Source organism: Sinohyriopsis cumingii, chromosome 16, assembly GCF_028554795.1.
Source record: "Sinohyriopsis cumingii isolate HCF-2022 chromosome 16, ASM2855479v2, whole genome shotgun sequence".
NCBI classification, from domain to species: domain Eukaryota; kingdom Metazoa; phylum Mollusca; class Bivalvia; order Unionida; family Unionidae; genus Sinohyriopsis; species Sinohyriopsis cumingii.
The window spans coordinates 26,222,888-26,248,866 of NC_142976.1; the positions used below are offsets into that span (position 1 = coordinate 26,222,888).

At 34.1% G+C, this 25,979-nt stretch overlaps 1 protein-coding gene across 2 annotated transcripts in view; it reads right to left on the reverse strand.

Annotated features, from left to right (window-relative positions):
• The window catches only part of LOC149780105 (small conductance calcium-activated potassium channel protein 2-like), a 338,659-nt gene extending 320,768 nt beyond the window's left edge, over positions 1–17,891 (reverse strand). For both annotated transcript variants that reach the window (XR_016415007.1, XM_089936867.1), the window contains exon 1: positions 17,578–17,891. The gene's annotated coding sequence lies outside the window, so the exon portion shown is untranslated. The remainder of the gene's footprint in view (positions 1–17,577) is intronic.
• Between the last annotated feature and the right edge of the window lie 8,088 nt (positions 17,892–25,979).

Below are 25,979 nucleotides of genomic sequence, written 5' to 3' on the forward strand. Positions count from 1 at the left end.
AAATTAAAATTAGAGTTGAAAGATTGACATTTGATTGTTAATCAACCAACCACATCTGGAAGATATTTAATGTATGGTCCGTAAAATTGCATAAATGTGCAATCAGCACAGGCTTCCATTACAGGAACTATGTATGACCGTAATCAAAGTTTTTGTACAATTGTCTGCTTAGTTTATTTTAGGAAGCAAGATTCAGTTGAATCTAAATTAAAATAACATTTGTTTCAGCTGTTGTTAGTGTTAGTTACTGCAGAAACGTCATCGAGACTTTAGGAAGATGCGAAATGCAGTGGTGGCACGAGTGTAGGTGGATAGGCCACGCAATTGCCCCCTGGCGCCATACGAAGGGGAGCGCAGTGGGAAGCTTTTATTTTCTACTGAAATGTTCATAGCATTTCACTTTCACCTTAGTGTAACGGGTGTAATTCTTCAGAAAAACTCGTACTTTGGGTGGGATGGGGGAAGTGACACGAAAACTGTTCACTGTAGCGTTGCGGGGGGGGGGGGGGCGGACACTAAAGAGCATTAAGTAGAATAACATCGAACCCTTGCACGCCACTGTGGAAATTACTTTTATTTATAAGATATAAATACACGTTAAAATTTAAAAATTTCTTATGACTGCTATAGCATCTGATCCACAGTCAGTTTCTGGGGTCTTGGTAAGCCGAGTGGTGTTAAGTGCTCGGCTTTACCGATCACTGCCATCTCACCTCTATCCGCATAAGTTAGTGAGATCAGGCTCGGCCAATATGGGTATGTGAAAAAGCTTGCCAGTAGTTCCAGTAAGTCGGTGGTTCTTAACGGAGTTTTCCCGAGTTCTTCCTCTACCACTTATACTGGCCGTCATGTATAACCTATCCTGCGATGAGAAATGGCGTTAAACCCTAAAACAACATCAGTTGATTTTAGTATACGTGTTATGCAGGTATTGTTGGTGCTCAAGCGCGATGTGCCATATTAACGTTTAAAGTTTTGGTTTTTGTCTTCAGTTGGTGTCGGCCGGGCATGTGTGCTTTTTCTTAAAGGCAATTTCTGTTTGTTACGGAGGCGTAAATTGTAGCCCGACTCAGAATCAAATTCTCGCATTCGAATTTATGCACGCTTTAGTTAAGTCTTATATGTTATAATGAATACTTACATGTCTTTTTATGTTGTCTATAGTGCAGTAAGAAATTACTAAAGACTGATGTAGAATGATTTAGTGCATTTATTTTAACATATATGGGAAATATTGGTGATGAATATTTACTTTAATCCGAAGTATGCTCAATAAACGCGAAATGGAGGCAACGTTGTTGTTGTTGTTATAGGGTTTAACGCCATTCTTCAGCACAAGATAGGCTATACATGGCGGCCAGTATTAATGGTGGAGGAAGAACCCGGGAAAACCCCCAGAAAGAACCACCGACCCACGAGAAGCTACCGGCAAGCTTTCCCACATATCCACATTGGCCGAGCCCGAGATTCGAACCACGTGCGATATAGCTAATCTATGCAGCCTGTTATTGTAACTGAGTCTGTAACATTTACCCATGATTACTAGAGAATGAAAAGAAGTACACTGTCTCCACTTCTAGTCATCACCAGTTGTTTACCAAAAGCAAAATCAACAATAACAAGATTTTTCTGATTCAAAATAAATTACTTAACCTTCTTCCTCCACCCCCTGCCACTTAATTGTTTGTTTTTGTTTATTTCTTTCCAAACAAAACAACGAAAGGAATATAGCTGAGCCTTACTTTGAAAAGATAAAAATCGATTCAAAGTCCTCCAGTATAGCTGTCAAAGATATCAACTGAAAAGCAGTAAATTAACCTTCTAACGTTTTACATGTCTTGTCCTTACACGAGTCCTTCGTGGACTTCAACCTGAAATAGTACTGACTTTGTCAAGTCTCCGATAATTATGTACTGACGTTATTGTGTGATCCAGTCTTCATTTACTCATGTACTGACTTGATTGTGTGATCCAGTCTCCATTAACTCACGTACTGATTTAGTCGTGTTGTCCAGTCTCCATTAACTGACGTACTGACTTATTCGTATGATCCAGTCTTCATTAAATGATGTACTGACTTAACTGTGTTGCCCAGTCTCCATTAACTGACGTACTGACTTAATCGTATGATGCAGACTCCATTAAATGACACATTGACTTAATCGTGTGGTCCAGTCTTCATTCATTGATGTATTAAGTTAATCGTGTGATAGACTCTCCATTAAATGATGTACCGACTTAATCGTGTGATTCAGAATCCATTTACTAATGTACGGACTTAATCGTGCGGCTCAGTCTCCATTAACTCATTTACTTGACTTAATCGTCTCCATTTATCAATGTACTGACTTGTCACTGTGATTCAGTCTCCATTAACTCGTGTACTTGACATAATCGTCTCCATTTATCAATGTACTGACTTGTCACTGTGATTCAGTCTCCATTAACTGGTATACACAATAATCTTACTGACTTAATCTCCATTTTCTATTGTAGTGACTTAATCGTGTGGTCCGGTCTCCATTTACTAATGTAGTGACTTAATCGTGGTCCGGTCTCCATTTCCTAATGTGCTGACTTAATCGTGTGGTCCAATCTCTATGAACTGATGTACTGATTAATCGCGTTGTCCACTCTCTATTTACTAATGTGCTAACTTAATCGTGTGGTCCAGTCTCCATTTACTAATGTATTGACTTAATCGTGTGGTCCAGTCTCCATTTACTAATGTACTGACTTAATCGTGTGGTCCTCTCTCCAGTAACTGATGTAGATGAGGATTAAGACGTATTCGTAAAAGTGCATATACTTGGTAACTTAAAATGTTGACAGCTTCTTCAGTCATACTTTTACTGATTATTCTAAGCAAATGTATTGCAAAGCCAATTTAACCTTTTAAAAGTACAGTTTTATATTTCATGACTGATGAAATACAATTGTTGAAAAAAAAAAAAACTTACAGCGTAGATTAAAAATGTGAAATATTTACATGCAATTTTGTTAAAATTGAATGATAACATAAATGCACCTGAAAATATAACGGTGTATTAAAAAACGTAATTAAATACATTAAGTAAATATGAGAGAGAGAGAGAGAGAGAGAGTTTGCTTAGCAGGCCACAATTCAAATCATATTGTATCTTCTACTTATTTCAACTGCTGCCGATATATACATTCATCTTAACAACTATCTTTTTCTTGATACGTTCATCGATATATATTTCTTATCCGGTATAGCCAAGAATATTGCATTAATTTGATGGAAGCTTTTTTTTTATAAACAAGTTTTCTCACTGACAGGTTACAGATGCATGTATTTTTGTTGTTGGCCTATAACGTCATGTGAAAAAGGAGGAGGCTACTCTGACTTGCCTCATGTTAAGAAGACCATAGGTGGCGCTCTACAATTTCATATTTCGCATAGAGTTAGATTTATTTTTTCCACTGGTTATATTTGCTATTTAAAAAAGACCTTTTATATCTTAGGCATTGTTAAAAGGACTTTTAATTTCCTTTACTTCGATGTATGATTGTTTGGTGCATTATGGGTTATAGAGTATACAGCTTGGCCTTACTTCAGATGTGCACATATAAAATAAAACTGCTAGCTCCAACTGGTCATTGTCACTTCCTGGACTTCAGAGGTAAATTGTAAAAATGGAGCCGCTAACATCTGTGACATTTGAGATATTTAATAATTCATTTATTGCACTTTCAAAAACTGGTTTTGTCTAGTCTGAAAAAATGAATTTTCCCTAGTTTTACTGCTAAATGTTAAACTAATTCAGGCTGACTTTTCGAGAATATAGGGGTAGTCATTTTGGTTAGCTGTGTGCTTAGATCATGTACAACTTCCACAAGAACAATATCCAAATAAATTTCAGCCACGGTACATCAAAGTAAGATTGATATGTGCCAGCATTCAGTCCATTGTGACTCTTCATGCAAAAGATCATAGTTAGTGTCAGTTCCATTAACTCCATTATCGACAAAATTCAATATGTAATAGACAATAAGACAAAACTTTACACGGATTGCAATACACAACATATGAGTTAAACATAATAATGTCTACGGTTTGGTATTTGTTTCAATTAACGACGGAGAGAAGAAAAATGTAGAAGAGCGAATCAGAATCATAACTCAGAATAGCAACATTGTACAGGATTCCCAATATGAAAGGACAAAGTAATCTGTACCAAAAATGTTCACAATATAACAAAGAAACTATTAGTGAACAGAATGAAAATGTACTACAACAGGATGCATTTATTAATTCATTGATTTATAATGATAGCATGGCTGAACAGGGGGTAAATCACTATGTTTCGCAGTATTTCAAAGATGTCGATGTTTAACTGAGTTGCACCTTTTGTCAGTTCCTATTTTTTAACTTGATGAAGTTTGAAATTTTCTGTAATGTTTGTCTATGAAATTCAGACTCCACATATGGAAAGGAATTACACTGAATGGAAAGGAATTACACTGAATAGATAGGAATTACACTGAATGGAAAGGAATTACAGTGAATGGAAAAGAATTACACTTAATTATCATGAAACTATGTATTTGCGAAGTATATTAATAACTACGGAGTGTTCATTTCTAGGTTTTTATCTTTAAAGGAAAGGATGCATACATAACGTATCCAAGAAGGGTTAACATAATTAATTTGATACTACAAGGATATATTCGGTATCAGCCATTTTGTTAAGGACTGATATAAGATTGAGAATCAGAAGTCAATTATTCAGTGTACCCATTCATATATACAATATAGTCACTGATAAATCAATCACATTTGGGTGTGTGTAACAGTACCCATTCATATATACAATATAGTCAATGATAAATCAATCACATTTGGGGGGGGGGTAACAGTACCCATTGATATATACAGTATAGTCAATGATAAATCAATCACGTTTGGGGGGTGTAATAGTACCCATTCATATATACAATATAGTCAATGATAAATCAATCACATTAGGGTGTGTGTAACAGTACCCATTCATATATAGAATGTAGTCACTGAAAAATCAGTCACATTTGGGTGTGTGTAACAGTACCCATTCGTATATAGAATATAGTCACTGATAAATCAATCACATTAGGGTGTGTGTAACAGTACCAATTCATATACGTAATATAGTCAATGATAAATCAATCACATTTGGCTGTGTGTAACAGTACCCATTCGTATATAGAATATAGTCACTGATAAATCAATCACATTAGGGTGTGTGTAACAGTACCAATTCATATACGTAATATAGTCAATGATAAATCAATCACATTTGGGTGTGTGTAACAGTACCAATTCATATACGTACTATAGTCACTGATAAATCAATCACATCTGGAGGGGTGTGTGACAGCAAAATATGTTTTCACGAGTAGCTAATAAGTTATATAATTTTTGTTTTTGTTTTCTTTCTTTCTTTATTTTATCTTGAACAAAAGAGGAGGTCAACATTATTTAACGTTTAAGGGTAACAATCTAAACATAAGAGTGAATTTGGGATAACAATGTTAAATTCAGGATTATTAATGTTACCTATAGTACATTTTGGATTACAATGTTAAATTCAAGATTAATAATGTTACCTATAGTACATTTTGGATTACAATGTTAAATTCAGGATTATGTACGTGAACAGTGGTTAATTTGGGATTACAATATTAACTTCAGGATTATATATGTTAACAATAGTAAATCTGGGATGACAGTCTTAAGTTTAGGATTATGGATGTTAACAATGGTTCATTTGGAATTTCAATATTAAATTATAGATGTTAACAGTGGTGAATTTGGTCTTACAATGTTATATTGAGGATCGTGGATATTAACAATGGTAAATTTGGGATTACACTGTTTAATTCCGGATTGTGGACGATAACAATGGTGAATTTGGGATTACAATATTTAATTCAGAAGTATGGATGTTAACAATAGTGAATTTGGGATTAACAATGCTAAATTCCTGATTATGGATATTAGCAATGTTGAATTTAGATCAAAATGTAAAATTCAGAATTGGGGATTTAGTAAGAATTACTAGAAGACTCAGATAAGAATGGGATAGTTTATTCATTCATATCGTACTACATTATTATATTTGCGAATAAATCAATGATATTTAGGCGTGTTCAACAGCTGTACCGTTTGTATTGCGTTATTAAAGTGTTGCATGTGACTACTTGTTACGATTCGCCTCTGATATTGGTGAAAAGCAAATGCAGTATATATATATATATATATATATATATATATATATATATATATATATATATATATATATATATATATCCGCCTATGGGTCAATTTGCGATTATTGATTACTTCTTTGATGATGGCAAATCCGTGTTGGTAGATATTTTTCAAACGGTGTTTACAACGATGTAGTAGGTACAGATGTCAAACTGAATCTTAATACGGTTTTTTTATGGTAGTACTGGATAGTGTCATAATTTATCCAAAGACAAAGTCCTAATATCATTAAAAATTATGATATTTTCATCGACAAGTGTTTAGTAATTAGAGATAAAATTCATTTGAGCATTATCTTGGTGGATACGTTCGTGATATGTTGCACAAAATACCAATTAACCACTAAGAATTGCGTGGTTATTAATCGTACAAACGTGAAATAACGAAAAATCATTCAGGCGGAAAATTAAAATTTTTTGAATGCGTTTGCTTTATTTTCATTGGATGAAAGTTATCTTATGGTTTTAGCGTGCTTTGAAAGCTCTCGGTAACAGCAACTGTTATCTGAAGAAAAAGGCACGACAACGTCCTCAAGCCGAATTAGATCAGTATGGCTGGCATTTTTCATGTGCTCTGTGTTAATGTGAACAGAAAATCTAGTCTGGGATGTCCATTCTCCGTCTATGATCGATTTTAGACACCTGGCTCACTAAAATGTGCTGCGAGGTATATTATATAGAGTATCAGACAGATCAAAACATGACAACTGTTTTAATGGTTCCAAAGGAAAAATGCATCATTGGTTACCAGATTGTTTGAACAGCTCATTTTGTCTTGCATGAAGGAATGATGTAAAATATTCAGGGCATAGCGTCTAATTTTGTAATATACCGCGTGTAGCATGGACGACGCCGTTGTGAAGCGATACATGTTGTCTATAGAGATGCGCGTCATGACTTTAAAACGTCATCCAATTTTATTTTTCAGTGTGACGTCATGCAACTTGCCTGACATGCATGCATGTCATGAATAAATCAAGATTTGTTAAGAAAGAAGGTTCCGCTCTTAGGATTCAAAAGCACATGTTAAAATTTTGTTCTTTTTTCTTTAATTAAAGCTGTTTCCCCGATTTTCCCACTGGTTATCCTTTATACAAAATTATTAAAACAAATATTTTATATTCGGGACTTCGGGGGGTGGTGATATTGTTGTTTAAAAACTTGCAATTTTCGTTATTTTTATTTTTTAATGACACGGGTTGATTTGGGTTTAAGAATACACATTTTGGCCCTACTTCTGATGTGCATCTCATAGACGATTGTAAACTGCATGTGTCTATTTTCACCTCCTGATCTTTGCCGTTCATAGAGATGAAGGGCAAACAACTTTGCCCATTACCTTCCACACTATCCAAGGTGCTCCAAAATGTCAGAGTTTAACCTTGGGAACTAATCAGATGTTATTATTGTATGACCTAATTTTTGTGGCATAACTGAAACATTTAAATCGCAAGCATCAAGACACTCTATTGAATAATTTCATGCTATCCTTCCACAGAAGCGTATTTATTAGTAGCAAGGTCTCGCAAGAATTCCCACTTCCAGTACCTCATAAATAAAACCGTATTGCGATATACCAAACTCAAACAATACGTATTGCAATACAGTAACACTTAATGAAAACAATAAAATTATCACTGTACCATTTACTAACCGAAAAATACAACATTTCAAATTGATGTTACATTGTAAGACTTCAAATGGTAGTCAAATGAACATATACAATTAACATAAAAATAAAACAAGTCTACAAACACGTAAAAGCAGTCAAATTATCAACAAATACAAATCTCATTGCCATTTCTAGACCGTGTTTTTTTTTTTGGGGGGGGTGTTTTTTATTTGTTGGGAGAAATAAAAAAATACATTTTTTGGTTAATAATACATTTTTGAAAATTCAAATTCGGGTATGCGCTCCTGTTAACTAACTAGAAAAATGAGTCGAAGGTAGTAGATATTTGAAGACAAGAAAAGGAAGCTAACGTGACGTAGGCACTTTCATCTGACCGAAAATGTATTTAACACGGAAAACAGCAGATGCGGCCGCAGTTTGTTGAAACGTGTTGCTCCCTGTTACTCTTTTACTCTTTGATGTGCAAATATCATTCATAACAGCAGATGTTACATGCTTTGTTGTATGCACATTCCGGGCATTGGATACAAAAATAAATTATTCTTGGTAGAATATTTAAGGTTGAAAATTTTTGTATTCAGCCCAAGGTATGAACAGCTATGTAATGACATAATCAAATACTGTTAAGTCAAGTTATATGTGAGGCAGACCAATTGGATAGTTTTTAGTTAATTGATTAATTTATCGTTTTTTTTTTTCTTTCTTGGCATCTCCTGAAATTAGAATAAAGGAAAGAAATAAAGAAAGAAATAATCCGATTAGTTTCAAATTTTATGTAAGTTTTCTGCAGAAAATATTGCGGCTGCCATCGTCAATTTTTATAGTCTTCGGGGTCATTCAGCGAACTTGTGTGTGACAATTCCCTTCCTAGTACGTGCTGAATAAATTCATGGTCAGATATATTATGAAGATATGCACCAAGTACAATATCAAAATTATTGATAATATGCGACCAAAATAGATTCCTCATTCTCTGTGTTTTTGAACACGAGATAAGCGCATGAGCAGTATTATCAGTGTACGAAGTATCGCAATGTTGACCATTATGAAGTATCATACTGTATGGAGTGACCAGATACCTGGACAAAATTTTGACCAGTTTAAGCTCTTTGTTGGACCTTGGTATTTGTCGCAAATGGCAGGTTTAAAATAATGATACATATTTTGAAATCTTTTGCAGGATAAATCTTTAGGGCGTATGCGCTTAAGCAATTATTCTCATATTTATTTATGGTATTCTACAATGTGCTTCCATTCTTTCCTAAATGTCTTATTTTGACATAAATATAAATAAAGTCTTTCGAGTCAAGTCATTATTATGAATATGTTTCGCTAACATAACCGTTTTTCTGTTTTATTTGTTTGTCTTGTCTATGTTTTGTATTTGTCTCTGAAAAAGACTCATTAAGAATCGAAAGCGCTTAGGCTAGTTAGATACTAGTTTCGCGCTGTTCGTTGTCAGTTTGTTTTATCTTAATCAATCCCTGACACACGTGATCCCTTGCTGGATCCAGTGCACTTGAAATGATTGTTATTCGCCATATGATTTGTATTATATATATGTCTTTGCCGGAATGACTGTACTCAACTATATATATATATATATATATATATATATATATATATATATATATATATATATATATATATATATATATATATATATATATATATATATATATATATATATATATATATATATATATATATATGTGTGTGTGTGTGTGTGTGTGTGTGTGTGTGTAAAATAAACTAAGAAAATAGTCATTTCTCCACGTGAAAATTCATTTCTGTATTTCAACAATAAGCACAGTTCGTGTACTTATGCTATTTCAAGTACATTTTCCAAGGAAGCAGAAGCAGTCCTTTTTATCCTCGGTCTGCTTAGACAGTACATATTTTCATAAAAGCGATAAAAAATAAAATGACAAGCGACATTTGAAATACACGTGTCTGTTACCTTCGTCTACTCTTATTATAAGAGTTGTAAAGCAAACAACTTTACCCGTCTTTCCCTACATTCAGCCTTGCACTAAGAAAGATTAGGCGAACCCATAATTTATTTAAATAGCTGTATTTTATTTCAAACACTAATGATAAGGGATCTAGCAACTGATGCAATTTAAGAGTTAGTGTGCATACTAAGCATGATATTTCCTGTGTACAGTCTTATATTACTGGTGGACATGAAAACTCGTTGGCCACGTGCTGAAACTTCTCGTCCATCCGAGATATATATATAAAAATATACTTACAGTAACCTATAATTAATACTATTTGACATGATAAGTGGACTGGTTTGGGATTTGTTGGTTTGAACGGCACTTTTAACACACTTTTTTCTATGTCATACTGAGGAAATGGGACGAGTAGCGGACCTGCGACGCTTGGAATACGATTCCAACTCTATATCAACAAGTTACCGCAGCTCCCTATGATAAATGAGGCAAATGTTCCATCAGGGATAAAAGAACAAAATGTTGAAGGAAACTTGTGGAAAAACTGCATGAATATGAACGGGATACATGAATTATCACTCAGGAATAAAATCTTAAGTGTTTAAAAGTATTGCATTCCAACGCATGCTCCAAAATATTCTCTATGGTAAAATCACCTGCAATTAACACCTTATCCCAACACCTAGTATCTGACGGATGGGGTCCATATCACAATAATTGTACAATTTCCAAAAATGTGCTTTTGTCTACTGAATGCATATTGCCTATATAAATAATGCATACACGGTGAATTATTGTACGAGAGATATATTCACCATAAACTGTATCCGGATTGATGTGAAATAGTGGCATGTTTAACAACAGAGACATCTGACTTCAGAATATCCAATTCAAAAGTCAAAGCTGTAGTTTAGCCTTTATAAACAATAATAAAAAGTTCGTTACAAATCAATAGCTATCAAACGAAGAAATAACAACAGGAATGAATCACATGGGACTTTACAAATTTTTAAAGTCAGCAATGTCTTACTGACAGGAAAACAACTTTTCTTTTTGAGATTTTGACCTTGCCCCGAATTATGATTACATAATATCACACCTAAGGCAGAATACGTTAAAATACAATATTACATGTTTTAAGGTAATCACGTTATGAATAGTGTACAAATAAATAAATTTTGTTAAATAACCTTTGCACCTTATAATCATATTTTGTTGCGTCTATATGGTCTTAAACTAAGTAACAGAAAAGAGAGAAAACTAACAAGTTTTATCAAATTCAACAAATAATTTATTTTCGTAAAATAAAATGTGAAAATTTAAAAAGAACTTACAGTGTTGAGAATTAAATCCCAAACAGTTCCAAAGTTTTGATTAACAGTCCTAGAGAACAAAGTTCTAATTAAATTCCAGTGATGTTCGAAATGAGATCCAGTGCTGAAGGTGTTGATGTGCCTGTAGTCTTGAATGTACTAATTTACTAGTGGCTTGGAGTGTGATGATCTGCTAAGTCTTCCAATTAATCACAATGATATAATCCAAGCTGTCCTTATATGAATTAACTATAATTCCAAATTAATGTTTCTGTGCAAGCATATTACTGCGCACTTTTGTAATTCCAGTGAATAATAATTTTAATAAATAATTCCACCCAAATAAAAACTGAACACAACATCAAACATTATATTCCTTCTGATGTTATAGCAAGAATTAGTCATTTTTTCAAGTAATCAAGATCACACAAAAAGGCCCATTAAGAAACAAAAGTAGAGCTAGGATGTAGGTCCAAAGTTCATTTCTAGAAACTTCTAAGTTGTACACAGATAAAATCTTTTAATAAAATTATAAGAAAAAACATGGGAAACATCACGTGCAACATGTTTTTCACGGGGGAATTCCAATATCCTAGTTCCAGACCCAAATAAGCATTTTTACCTTTATTGATAGCGACCCTAATATTTAACCCGTCCTCACATAAAAATATTAGCTATGTTGTATTTATTTACAAATTAAAACAACATCAATGTCCTTGACAGTTACACAGTGATCTTAATTTTGTACAAGGTCAAGTCCAAAATAGGTACAATTTTACATAACATATAATCATGGAGAATAAAAAAAATCAATAAATACAAATTAAATACACATAAGGGTGTTGATAATTAAAGTTACTGAGAAAGGTACGTATATATGTTTATAAGAGAAAAGGAAAGTTTAGAATGCAGATGCAACTAAAAAGTAAAGACGGCCATATATATATATATATATCATGGATCGGTAGATAAGGGTGTTAGAAATAGCTAAATTTGAGAGAGAGAGAGAGAGTTGTTGTTGTTGTTCTAGGGTTTAACGCCATTTTTCAGCACAAAATAGGCTGTACATGGCGGCCAGTATAACTGGTGGAGGAAGAACCTTGGCAAATCCAGGGAAGAACCACCGACCCACGAGAAGCTACTGGCAGGCTTTCCCACCTACCCACGTTAGCCGAGCCTTGGACTCGAACCCACGTAGCCAGAGGTGAGATGGCAGTGATCCGGAACGGTGAGCGCTTTAGACCACTCGGCCACTCGGGGAAGAGAGAGAGAGAGAGAGAGAGAGAGAGAGATGTTTAGGTGAAACCAAAAGCTTAAACAACTAAGAACAGAAATTTATCTACTTTTGCACTTAAAGTTTTCACACAGACTTAAATTATCCTTTCACTTAGAAAACAAGTTTAAACTGAGTTCATCACTGAACTATTCTGGAATCAAATCAACCAATATTTATTCTGCTTTTTTTCTTTTGGGAAATATTGTGTCAACTCACGCATTCTTTTGCTTCCACGTATCACCTTGAAATCGACGATATGCATCAAAACAATCTTTGACAAGTCAACTTCTGAGACTGATTTTATAATATTTAATTTTATCAATTTAAATATTTGGTGAAAAGTAAGTATGTATCGGTCTCATGTTGTTCTAATGGGCATACTCGTTTGGGATTCAACACTGTCGATGTATATAGAATCCCTTTCGAATAACACAAAACTCAATTCTGGCACGTAAAGAACTGTTCTGAGAGAGGATGTAGTTTAGGGAGAATCAGGCTGGCGTCACGCGTCTGGCAAATCTACTAATGTAAGCATGTGCAGAAGAAGCATTCGCGTACTCAGCCTATTTGTTTCTTCTGAAAAGTAGATTTAAAATGCATATGGCACAATGTGTCATACCAAATAAGGATTAATATATGTATCTACTGGCATATTCCGTTGGAAATTGGAACAGTCTGAATACATAGAATCTTAATGGAATAACACCCAATATCACATTCAGTTGATATAGGAAAAACGGAACAATAAAGAACATTAAAGATTTTTGTTGGCGCTGACTAATCAAGCATGCTCTGCGTAAAACAAGAGTTGATGCCTACTGAATTTTCGTACATCGATTGCACTTTTAACGAAATCCAGATGGCTAATCATTAGAGACGAGTGGCTTTTATTTCCAAACGGAGTTGTCGAGGAAATCTCATAAGTTATCCTATTAACAATTAGGAACCAACCTAGTCAGATAAATGAACCCTCCAAACCTATTCGGGTACTGATGGACGGTTTTTGGAACTGATCTCAGCCATTCATTAAATCGCGCAACAGATGCAGACACTTGGTGTAGACTTAAGACACTTAACCCTACCGGTATATGTCGGTCGGTTGAAGGGTCCTTTTGGCGATAGGTACAAAATATTTCCGAATCCAGTCCTATGTTTGAAAATTTGTAAATCCACATGGAGTAACACAACTCTTCTTCCTGAATCCATTTAAAAGTACGTGGTTACATACTGCTTTTCTGCCAGATACACCTGCCATTCGCTTATTGGACTCGATTTCAGTGTACCCGGATTTTGTCAACGGAAATTCTTAAATGAGCTGAAGTTGCATTGGATTGGTTGCTGTATCAGATGGAATAGCAGTATGTAGTCACATAATTTAAAATGGCCTCCAGATGCATTTATCTGCATCAATTACGCAATTTAGAGATCCGACCCCAAAACAGTCCTTCATTGTCAGCACAGGTTTGTGGGGTGGGGTGGGGTGTAGTAACTTATCGGACTTAGATCATCTAATTTTCGGGCTGGGTCATTATCTTCTCTGTAATGCGGATCAACCTTTAAAGTGTAAATGATCAACCTGTAATGCGGATCACAAGACTTTACATGGTGTGCATAAAACAAGACTTTCTCCTCGTGAATGCAATAAAAAAACAATTTCAGTATATCATGCTGTTATACAACAAAATCCATTCTGCATCCGCTTGATGCTGGTTGTAATTACTAATGATATAACAGCCTCGCGTAACTGCAGCAAAAAATCTAGGACCTTACGAAAGAATTTTGGCATGCACTCTTCTTTAGCGATAGAAAATGAAACTGAATAATAGTGACAGCTGACATAAATTAACATTAGAGCATTTAAACACGCTTCTGTCGAGGACGTTGATGCAGTAAAGTTAAAAAATGTAATCCTTTAGATGGGGAATCTATCCGGCAAACTTGGTGTCTTGCATTCAAGTATAATTCCTTCTTCACGGGTAATTTTCGTTAAACAATTTCGTAGCATGAGAAACAAGCACCAACTAAATCCTAACATTACATTCGGATTACTTCGTGTATTCATAAATGAAGAAACGGTGGAAATGTGTCCAGTAACATTGAAGTGTCGCAAATTTCTACAGTAAAACTGCAAGCTGCATCTATATATAGGTAGTTTTCACGCCGAGATACTGTTAATTTTGTGCTTTTAAAGAAGGTACTAAAACCACTTTTCCTTACTTGCTTACCCCCATCTAAAGAAGTGCAGTATTACCACTAATTAGAATGCAAATGGCCTAATACCAAATAGTTAATGAGCCTTTTCCTGATAGTAGAGAATTAAGTGGTAAACTGTTTTAGGTAATTGAGATTGATGCCAACAAATTTTCCTACTAGCATCATGAGAATGATTAATGGGTACACATTAGCAAATTAAGATTTATATTACCTATTTCTCACACATCAATGATTTACAATTAATATTTAATAAAATAAAGAATAAGTAATGTACATATACGATTATAAGTCGCATCCAACTGCAAACAATACAGACCTGATCTACCGGCGCTTATGCGACGGCAAATCAAGGCCTATCTTGTTTGTTCTGCTGATCGATCTCAACAAGCTACATAGATCTTGATTTGCCGACACATTATGTCTCAGCAGATTGCTGTCTGACCGACTTATATGCGACTACATACGATATGTTATGGTAGAAAGAAAGAAAGTGTTACACACTTTATGACATTATATCCACAATTAAATGTGGGAAATGACTTCACACAAAAGATATGTTTAAACCTACGTTTTATTGCATTTTCCAATCATCCAGTGAACTTAATAAATCAAAGAACAATCCTTATCATTTGAACAGAAATGTATCTGCTCACTGCATTCATGATGATATTTCCATAAATAATTTTTTGTTGATTTAGATGCTTTCTGTGCCTCATTAGTTGCAACTCAGACAAGCACATGCGTTCACCTGCATGTCGACTTTATTCTGGGAATAAAGTAAAACGCTGGCCTGCATCTGCTCCGTTCCGAAAGACTTTGTTTGGCTGTTATTTTTTCTTACCTAATCACTCTTCAAGCATGTTGCTTTATATACCCACACGAAAACAAGCTCCATAAAAACAGGAAATTGTTGATACAATTTGTGTCATTAAAGAAAAACAAACGAATTGATCAAAAAGCTATTTCCGAGATCAATATCATTATGATGATTGGATCAAAATGATCTCATTATAAGTAATATCGTCAGTTTTATTTTATTTATTCATTTTGAACATTATGGTACAAATTTTTATGGTCCACATGCTTTGGCAGTAGTTTGGGAAATAAGTAGGCAAAATATTTGTCGCCACCGATGAAAATCATCTAACTCTTTAAACGTAGTTCTCAAAACGGCTGCCCTGATAAAAGGCGATTTATGAAGGAGAAAGAAAATTATTTCTTTAAACAGTGTGTTTTACTTGATTTTGATAGGTCGTCATTAACACAGTGAAAAATTGTTTTCTTATACATTATGTGAATCGTTTCAAACGAAGATAGTCATAATCATTACCGTCATTTACTTGCTTCTTAAAAACAAATATTGGCATAAACTAAGAACACTGATGCAAATGAACTGTTATGCGTTGTTTATTTGCTTCTTAATTTCTCCATCTCTAAATATATGTCGCCGATGACATACATACAAATATATATATATATATATATATATATATATATATATATATATATATATATATATATATATATATATATATATATATATATATATATATATATATATATATATATATATATATATATATATATATATATATATATATATTACCTTGATATTTATTTTTTTGGATGTTTTCTCCTGGTAGCAAGGATGAACAGTACATTCGAAGACTTAGAGATCCCGGTTTTGTTATCCGAGAGTATCGCGTGCCAACTTGGCAACAACGAACATAGTAACTACGACGTTATATACATTGTTCTATAACACGTGTATCAGCAACTTCAGCAAGGTGCATACATTTAACATCGGTTACTTATTTAGAAAGGGAAGACATGGGCAAATGAAAATAGAAAACTAATTGGCTGTAGTAGATTGAACTGCGCATGTCGTCTTCATGGATCGAGTAATATGTGTAAGTAGGAGGAACTACAGGGTGGTCATTACTTTAATTATTATCGTTTGGAAATATGTGTTTTAAGTAAATCTGTTACATAAAACTTGGTATAATTTTTAAAGTTTGATTGAAAATAGTCACGAGAGGTGATGTAACAAAGTTTGGCTAGATCTTGGTTATTGTGGGTAACAATATCAATATGTAAAAGCCGTGAAATGTTTGAGATAAACTAACGTCTGTACATTAGGTACAATTTACATCTTTCATAAAACACTGATATATAAATATTAAACAAAAAAAAAAAACAAAAAAAAAACAAAAAAACAAACAGCCTAACTAAGAATGGAGATGTTAAAGAAAGATAATCTATCACCATAATTTTTGGTCTATCACATCATTGCTTAGTATATTGCTTTTATCGTAAACGTTAGTCCCATTTCTGAATCATCACTGTAATATTGGTGTGCATAGAAAGACGTAAATATCATCAATCTGAATTTTAACGAAAAGAAATCTGAGAGCGTGAAAATCTTATATATTGTACAAAGAATTGTTTATAAGAAGTTTAGGCAAATATTGCAAGGTTACGCTGTCTAGAGATCTCACCATTCTTTTATCATTGTTGAATAGATCTGTTACCTTTACTATTAAAGTCAAAATGCACGGTCGCTGCGTGCTGCTGTAAATGTTAAATAATTTGTTATTTGTATATATATATATATATATATATATATATATATATATATATATATATATATATATATATATATATATATATATATAATTTTTCATTCGTACTCTGCAAAGATTCGAACCTGGCTTTGAATCTCCGTAGAGTACGAATTAAAAATTCTCTAACTTGTATGATAGTATTATTTGTATTAAATATTAATTCTGCCTACTATTATCAAGCATTCTTCTATGGAATCCAGGGATAGCACTTTTCGTTCTGTATGGTGTATATTTACAATAATATTTATTTATATATATTCGATAAGAAGTATGTAAGTAAGAAACTTACCTGGTAAAATGATAAAATCCCTTACATCCCAATGAAGTTTAGAAGGTTACTGCTCAGCATGCCATTATCCTATTATATTAGTATTCCACTACCAGCAACGTGTGCGTACTTCAAGCTCTTCGCTTGCCTGGCTTACAACTGTTGTCAGGTCTATGTTGGAGTAGCTAGAAATTACGTCCAAACAGTAGATGTCAATGTGTATCTATATTTATATTTTCCACAAAGAAAAACACGAATGATCGATGGTTCATTTTTGGGTATACACAAGGATAAAAGGACCGGCATTGATTGGCAGGCTTGGCTTGGTGACTTTTTTTCAGTTGTTATTGCCACCTCACCGCTTATTCATAGAAGGCGTCGAGATCATAGCATACAACCACTTACAAGGCAGACTATGGCACCATCTCTCTCTCTCTCTCTCTCTCTCTCTCTCTCTCTCTCTCTCTCTATATATATATATATATATATATATATATATATATATATATATATATATATATATATATATATATATATATATATATACACACACACATATATATATATATATATATATATATATATATATATAGATATATACATATATATATAGATATATACATACATATATATATATAGATATATACATATACATATACATATATATATATATATATATATATATATATATATATATATATATATATATATATATATATATATATATATATGTAGTTACGACTCTAATGTCATAAACCTTGTAAGAAAGATTTTGAATTTTTTAACGAAGCTTTAAAAAAATTCAGTCAAAACGCTACGATGTCAGCAGTGTGTCAGTTTATAGTAATTTCTAGCATTGGGGCATCATGCCGCATGATATCTCACCCAATCACATTATCCTGACACGAGGCCGACCAGTCCTAACACTAACCTCTTAATGCTGAGCGTCTAGCGAGGCAGCTATTAGTACCATTTATATAAGTCTTTGGTATGACTCGGCCGGGTATCAAGGCGGACGCTCTAACCACTAGGCCACCGTAGCAGTGTAAGTAATAGAAAAAAGCAAAACCAACAAGTTTTGTCAAACTTAACAAATAATTTAATTAATTTATTCATGAAAGAGTTATATTGAAATCCAAAAGAATGAAAAGCTCCGTATAAACTTCAGAACGGGAAAGAATCGTGACTTGTCAAAATAGCTTTGTCTAGAAATCTTTTGAATGATTCACAATGGTTCCAGAATAATATTAGAGTACAAATGAGTACTTTCTATTTCCACTTAACAGTCCGAACAAATGTTTGTCCTCGCAAACAATATATAAATACAGCAATAAATACATCTGCAGACTTGATATTGCAACAGGAGCAGAAGAAATAAGAATGACTTCAAAATAGGAATGAAATGTGATTGCTCAGTTTTCTCCTCGAGTATATGTCGCAATATACCTCACGTGACAGAGCATTCTACTCAATTTGATGTTTCAAAATAGATATTCATTGACCTAACGCATCCGATAGGAATTAACTTAATTCTTCTAAGATACCACCTGACCGACCAGATTAATGGGAAAAGGCGGAATCTCGTATACATATTTACTAATAATTTTATTATTAGTCACTGTCAAGATATACGTAAGCATTTATTTATAGATCCTATTCAATTTTGCGTTCTATAATATTTTTAAGTAAACCCTATGCACGTACGCCACCAACTTAACGATTGCAATATACAGCGATCAATAAAAAATAATTAAAAAATTGGATAAAATCATGTACCAGGAGTTACAAAACAATATACATATATCTATATGTTATCAGTATATTTTTTATAACTCCTTTTACATTATTTTTCCTTTTCATGAAAAATTTATACATCGAGTGGTGAATCAAAGATACTGCGTACATACTATTCATATCTTTTATTTATATCACCTGCAAAATATACATACTTGCATTTCCAGTGCAATAGAGGTTGACTACAAACAACTGTATATTTCCGGAATGAATGAACTCTACAGAGTCCTGTCCAGTGTGACCGTTACAAAATACAGTTCTTAACATTTTGCGAGCAATCGCAATCTCCTTTGCAAATTTATAAGTTACTTCTTTTAATGTTTCAATTTCTATTTTCATTCATATAGGGCACACCTATGATTTAAACACGAAAGATGGTTTAAATGAAGAAAGTAGAGCACAACAAACACAGCATGGTTAACTACTGGAACACTGAACGCGCTGGCTTTCACATACTGGCTAGCATATTGAAACGAATTGGAAATATAAACAAAGTGAAATGAGGAAACAGCAAGAAGTAATTCAAACATCTGAACGTTCATCTAAGCCATTATTGCGATTTAATTAACACTGCTACCAACCATACAGTTGTTTCTATCCTCAATTTCAAACTTTCCATTTTCCGTTGCTTCGTTTGACTGCATTTTGCAATGCTCGTTTATGGCATGTTTCTACGAGAGAGAGAGAGAGAGAGAGAGAGAGAGAGAGAGAGAGAGAGAGAGAGAGAGAGAGAGAGAGAGAGAGAGAGAGAGATGTGATGCCGGGGTTGTGGAGATTTACCATAAGGTATTTATTCTTTGCCCATCCCTGGTTTCTTTATTGGTCGCTTAGTCTACTGCCTTACCAACCCACAAAGTGATAGAGAAAGGTAGAAGGTAGATCGGCCTTCAAACATTTTAACATTAAATGATATGCTTTTAGACCAGTATGAATAGGTTTTATAAAATATGAAAAAATAAAGCAAACAAAGCATTAAATAGATCAGAGTATTCCTTAGAAATAAGTGTACCGTACGAATCTTTACTTCCCTTGCATCTTTGTATCATTGGTGTTGTGAACACTGTATTAAATTCCCATGGAACGTGTACACCTAAACGGTTCTTGACGGTTAAGTTCAGTTTTTTTTTCACCTTCACTCCACATAAATCCATGTATTATCTCACTTATGTGAGACAGGAAGGGGGAGCGGAGAGGATTTCGGTGAAATTATGTGTGTGTGTGTGTGTGTGTGTGTGTGTGTGTGTGTGATTAGGATTTTTAACGTAACTTTAACAATTTTTCAGTCATATCGCTACGACGTCTGCAGTGTGGCAGTTTCTAGTGATGTCTAGTACTGGGGCATCAGGCCGCAGACACGTAGCACGATGTCCCACCCAGTCACATTATCCTGACACCAGGCCGACCAGTCCTAACACTAACCTCTTAATGCTGAGCGCCGGGCTCGAACCCACGACCTCCCGCTTCCGAGGTGGACGCTCTAACCACTAGGCCACCGGAAATTATGCACCATGCTTAATTCATTTAGAAGATGGAGAGTATTAATATTGTTATGTTATTACAACGATAATGATTAATCAGTGACAATTCATCACAGATTTAGAGAATATATTGGGCGGACCATAATTTAATATACTAATAGTATAGGTATACCATATTGCTTTATGACAACACTTTAAAAGCAGTGTGTGTGTGTGTAATCATCGTGAAACACCTATAGCTATGAGTCCGGTGCTTTATTTTAAATAATCCGTTCGGTATTTTCATTATTGTCCGTCAAAATTTTATTTCCACGGCAGCCAGTGTTCTCTAATACTCAACAGTACCTGATCCATGGGTATATTTACGTTTGCAGTAGTTAATACAATCTCATTTGTAAGGCGTCTCCCCCCCCCCCATTTTATATATTAAAACACACACACATACACACACAGACACAGACACCTACACCCACAATTTGGTTTACAATTTTGTTCTTTTGGCCCATCGCGCAAGAAATAATTGCTATGAACAAAATGGAAGATTACGAGGACATATTGATGGGTGAGTGGAAGTATTTATGAATGGTATTAGTCATTGCCGAATGGATAAAGATCCTCAAAATGTTTTGTTCTACATTTTACTACGTCGGCTCGTGGTTTAAAGTACTCATAGCTGCAACAAATGTGATCTTTGCTTAACTGTGCCCGAAGATAAGACGCATCACGTTATATTCCTTGCAAAACATGTCAGTTAACATGCCCTGTAGCTACTGTCGCACTTCAACACAGGTTTGTAAATGTATTTGGTGCTGTTTTGTGTTAAATCAACTTCCAGAATTCATTCTTGGAAATTCAGATAATCAGTAACAAGCCGTCCTGTGCGTCTCTGCATCTGAATGCTACAGTAGTCTAGGGAAATGAGACGATCTAAGTTATTTATTTGTTTCATCGAATGCTTCGAAATCCATTATTACCGCTTTTTCCCTCCTAAGTGAGGTTTCTGTTCGTCCATGGACCTTTAAAAACGGGTAAAAAGTATAAGAGAATGAAAAGATTCTAAGAACTAAAAGAAAATGTTTTTAAAATAGAATTAAATCAAACACAATGAAATGAAATTCAAGGTAAAATGCTCCTAAATCAAACAGAATTAAATTAAAGTAAAGATAAAATGCTCCTACAAACGCAACTTGCACAAACTTTTTCAGTAGTTTTAACTAGTAGGTATTTCTTAACCAAACATTAAATATTGGCTTGTACAGTCAGCTCTTGATAATCGCTTCTGTTAACTCCTTAATTTAAGGACGATTCTAGTCTTGCTTATGATGTCACAGACAGGCTAATCTAGCGTAAAATTTTTTTATTTTGAAACAAGGAAAAACAATGGGATGTTTTTAAATGCGCACTTTTTAGGTAGTAAATCAGCTTCAAATTGAAAGTCTAAAATGTTATTTCTTCGCCATATTTGATAACTCGAGCTTGTTATCAGTTAATAAACTGAATTACGAAAGACAAATAATAATTTCATTCATAACCTGGTTGAAATAGGTACAATAAGACAATGAGAAACATTAGTGCGAATTCTGACCCAATATTTCCAGCTATGTAAGTTATTCCTAAGGGCACAAAGGGATACTTACAAAAACAAAACTTACACTCAAGGCAAAAGCTATGGGAGGGAAAAGACCTAACTTCTACAGTACGGCACCTAAAACACCATATAAAGTGAATAAAAGCACCTAAAAGAAACAAGACCCCGCCAAAAAAAAAAAAAAAAAGACCCACCCCCAAATAAACAACATAAAAACCAAAGGAAAAGATGCAAAAACAAAATCTAAAAAACACAGATACGTATATTTGTGAGATAGGTTAGTAAAGAACAAAAGATTCTTGCATGAAATAGAAATGTTGTAAATGTATACAGAATTCAATATACATACACAAGATTAGTAAGGAAAAAAGTCATAGACTTAGTTCCAAACAGCAAAACTCTCTTTCTCTCTCTCTCTCCCGACTTTGATAGCTACTATCATACATTAAACAAACGCATCTAATTTATTGTTAAATGCCACTTTAGAAATGATGCATCATCCTAGACAAGAAACTAAAGGACGTAAGTTTATATCTGCCTGGGATTCCCTTGCCCTGATTGTTCTTAAAGAATACCTAAAATTAGTAACTTCAATAGAACAAATACAATACCAATACAGGAAGGAAATCTTATATAAACCTCCATCATAAACTCTCGGTCTAAGAAAATGCATCGTTTCAAAAAATAATTTCTGAAACATGTAATAATACAACATAGTATACTACTTCATTCTAAGGTGACATGGAAAACTATGAATCTATAAATATTCAACGGACGGAAAAAGCAAAATGTGCCTTGTTAATTCAAGAAGACACAAGTGCTGTAGATCATTCATTTTGCTAGTTCATTAAAAATTAAATGAGCACCAGAAAAATTATTTCACTATCAAGAAGGAGCGTCTGTGTTTAATTTTGGTTTTACAACACTTTGAAGTGAATATTAATGTTGTTCCTTCTCCGACTAATGTACTCCATGATCATAACCTCCTTATTTTCATCAGTAAAATGAAGAAGAAGAAAAATCAGAGATTTTTCAAATAGAATTTGATGTTGCAAAAATACACCATCGACATTTAGCACATCACGTGTATAAAATTTCTTTACTGCATTTTTTCTATATATTTTTGTGTTATTCATAAAACATCTTCCTGTGTAATTTTAATGTTGTTATCATTGGAAAAAGAAAAATTTATCATTTGTATGTTTGATTGATATGGAAAGAAAAAGCTTTATCATTTGTATGTTTGATTCATATGGAGAAAGAAAGCTTTATCGTTTGTATGCTTGATTGATATGGAAGAAGAAAGCTTTATCATTTGTATGTTTCATAGATTTGGAAAAAGAGAAAGCATTATCTTTTGTATGTTTGATTGATACGGAAAAAGAAAGATTAACAGCATAAATATTCCTTTTCTTTGTGAGGGGAAGTGTTGTATATATCTATATTTTTATAACTCTTGGTATACCATTGTGTCTATATTATGTATATTTTTTTCTAATGAATATAAATTGTAATGGTCATCTATATTGAGGACATTAAATATTTAATTTTTGTACACAGGTATACAATTCTATTTTTTCGCGGCTTTAAACCAATATCCCTGGAAGGAACTTCGTTAACTACATGTACTCTAAACTAGTGATTGAAGAGATTTTTGCTTCAAAGGTTATAAATCTCTATTATTGTCTGTTTATCTTGAACAGGTTCCTTTGTATTCTAAAGTAGTCGCAAATATTGTCGTTGAATTCACTTTGATTAGTAATGGTCATTCATTCATCTTTCAATCTATTAAATTTCTGGCTATTTCAGTTCATACCTGTTAATTATGACCATATTCGAGAACAGATAATAAGAAAACATAAAAGGACACTAATACGCAAAAATATCACAAATGAACCACATAGTATACACAATCAACATAAAAAATTTGCATTCAGAAGTTATTGTTTCTTTTGAACATCGGTGCTTACAAAATCGAGGCGCAACACCTTCCTGCCTGGTCATTGTTAACAAGCGTAGCGGCAGACATCAACATAAAAAATGTCGCTTCTAGGCTGGTGCTTGATGATAGATTCATGAAAAAGTGACGAAGACAGTTACCTTTTTCATAAAATCACTTCGTTTATTGTATGAATGGCCAATGATAGAGAGAAGACATCAATCATGTGTAGACAAATTGGGCGCATTTTTAAAAAAAAAATCATTATACTCTCAAATAATCAGCCATATTCAAAGTCGACTGATAAAGGTATTTCGAAACTGCAAAGTTTAGGCGTTCATCAAGGCTATTAGACATTTTATTCTACATTTAAAATTAAACGGCTAGTCCCTCATTGAGAAAATAAATAATTATTATATTCAAAGCCGGATCAGGTCATTTGTTTGGGGGGGTGGATGTCAAAATTTTCAGATGGCTCTGACTTTCCTCGAAAGGGCATTAAAGCAGAAGTATGTGTCTATTTACTTTTGTTGTTGTTGTTGTTGTGGGGTTTAACGCCATTTTTCAGCACACGATAGGCTATACATGGCGGCCAGTATTAATGGTGGAGGAAGAACCCGGGAAAACCCCGGAAAGAACCACCGACCCTCGAGAAGCTACTGGCAAGCTTTCTCACATACCCACATTGGCTGAATCTTAGACTCGAACCGCCGCAGACAGAGGTGAGATGGCAGTGATCCGTAACGAAGAGTGCTTTAGACCACTCGGCCACTCGGGGCCCCGTCTATTTACTCGAAGTGTGCTTATGACCCAATAAACGAGCTCATGAATAAAACGATCGTTAAATTTAAAGTGACAAGTGGCTGTGCATTGTGTGTGTGTGTGTGTGTGTGTGTGTGTGTGTTTCATTTTAGCGTGGGGGGGGGGGGGGTTTGGGGTCCGGAAACCCCGGACTACCCCTCTCCCCGATCAGGCCCTGATACTTAGTTTTCCACACAACACAAAAGACCAGTTTTACCTGATGCAATGATAACTTAACACCAATTGCTTTTCTCAGGCCAATTTGTTTTTCTTCAAACGAATATCTGTTCAGTTTTAAGGTGTGTGGTTTAGTGATATTTTCTTTCAGTAGTTAATATTCATCTTAAAACATCGAAGAGCGACACTGAACAGTAGCTTGTACATGGGCGAATTGTCCTGTGTGACTGCTGTTTAACGGATGCGACAAGCCACAGTAACAGTTGTAGCGGCTGACTGCAGAGTAGGACGCTTCTTCGGCCAGGGCACGGTGATGAATGAGAATTCCATTGTTCTTGATCGCACATGTCGTTTGTAATCTCTTAACCAATTTTATATGCATTATTGCATTCATAATTTCTTCAAAGCGGACTGGAAATATGGAAATTAAAGGGAAACTATGACAAATTATTAACCAGCACACATAACACATTTATGAAATATCATTTATTGACAATGAACATCTAAGTTACCGCTTGATGCAGTATGTAGCTAGGCAATTTCTTGCGATGTATGCTAATAATGGTCAGGGCAAGAAGATATCAATGAAATTTAGAACCTCATTTTTCTACGTTACACGGGTTCGTCTTTGTGTATCCCTACCTAG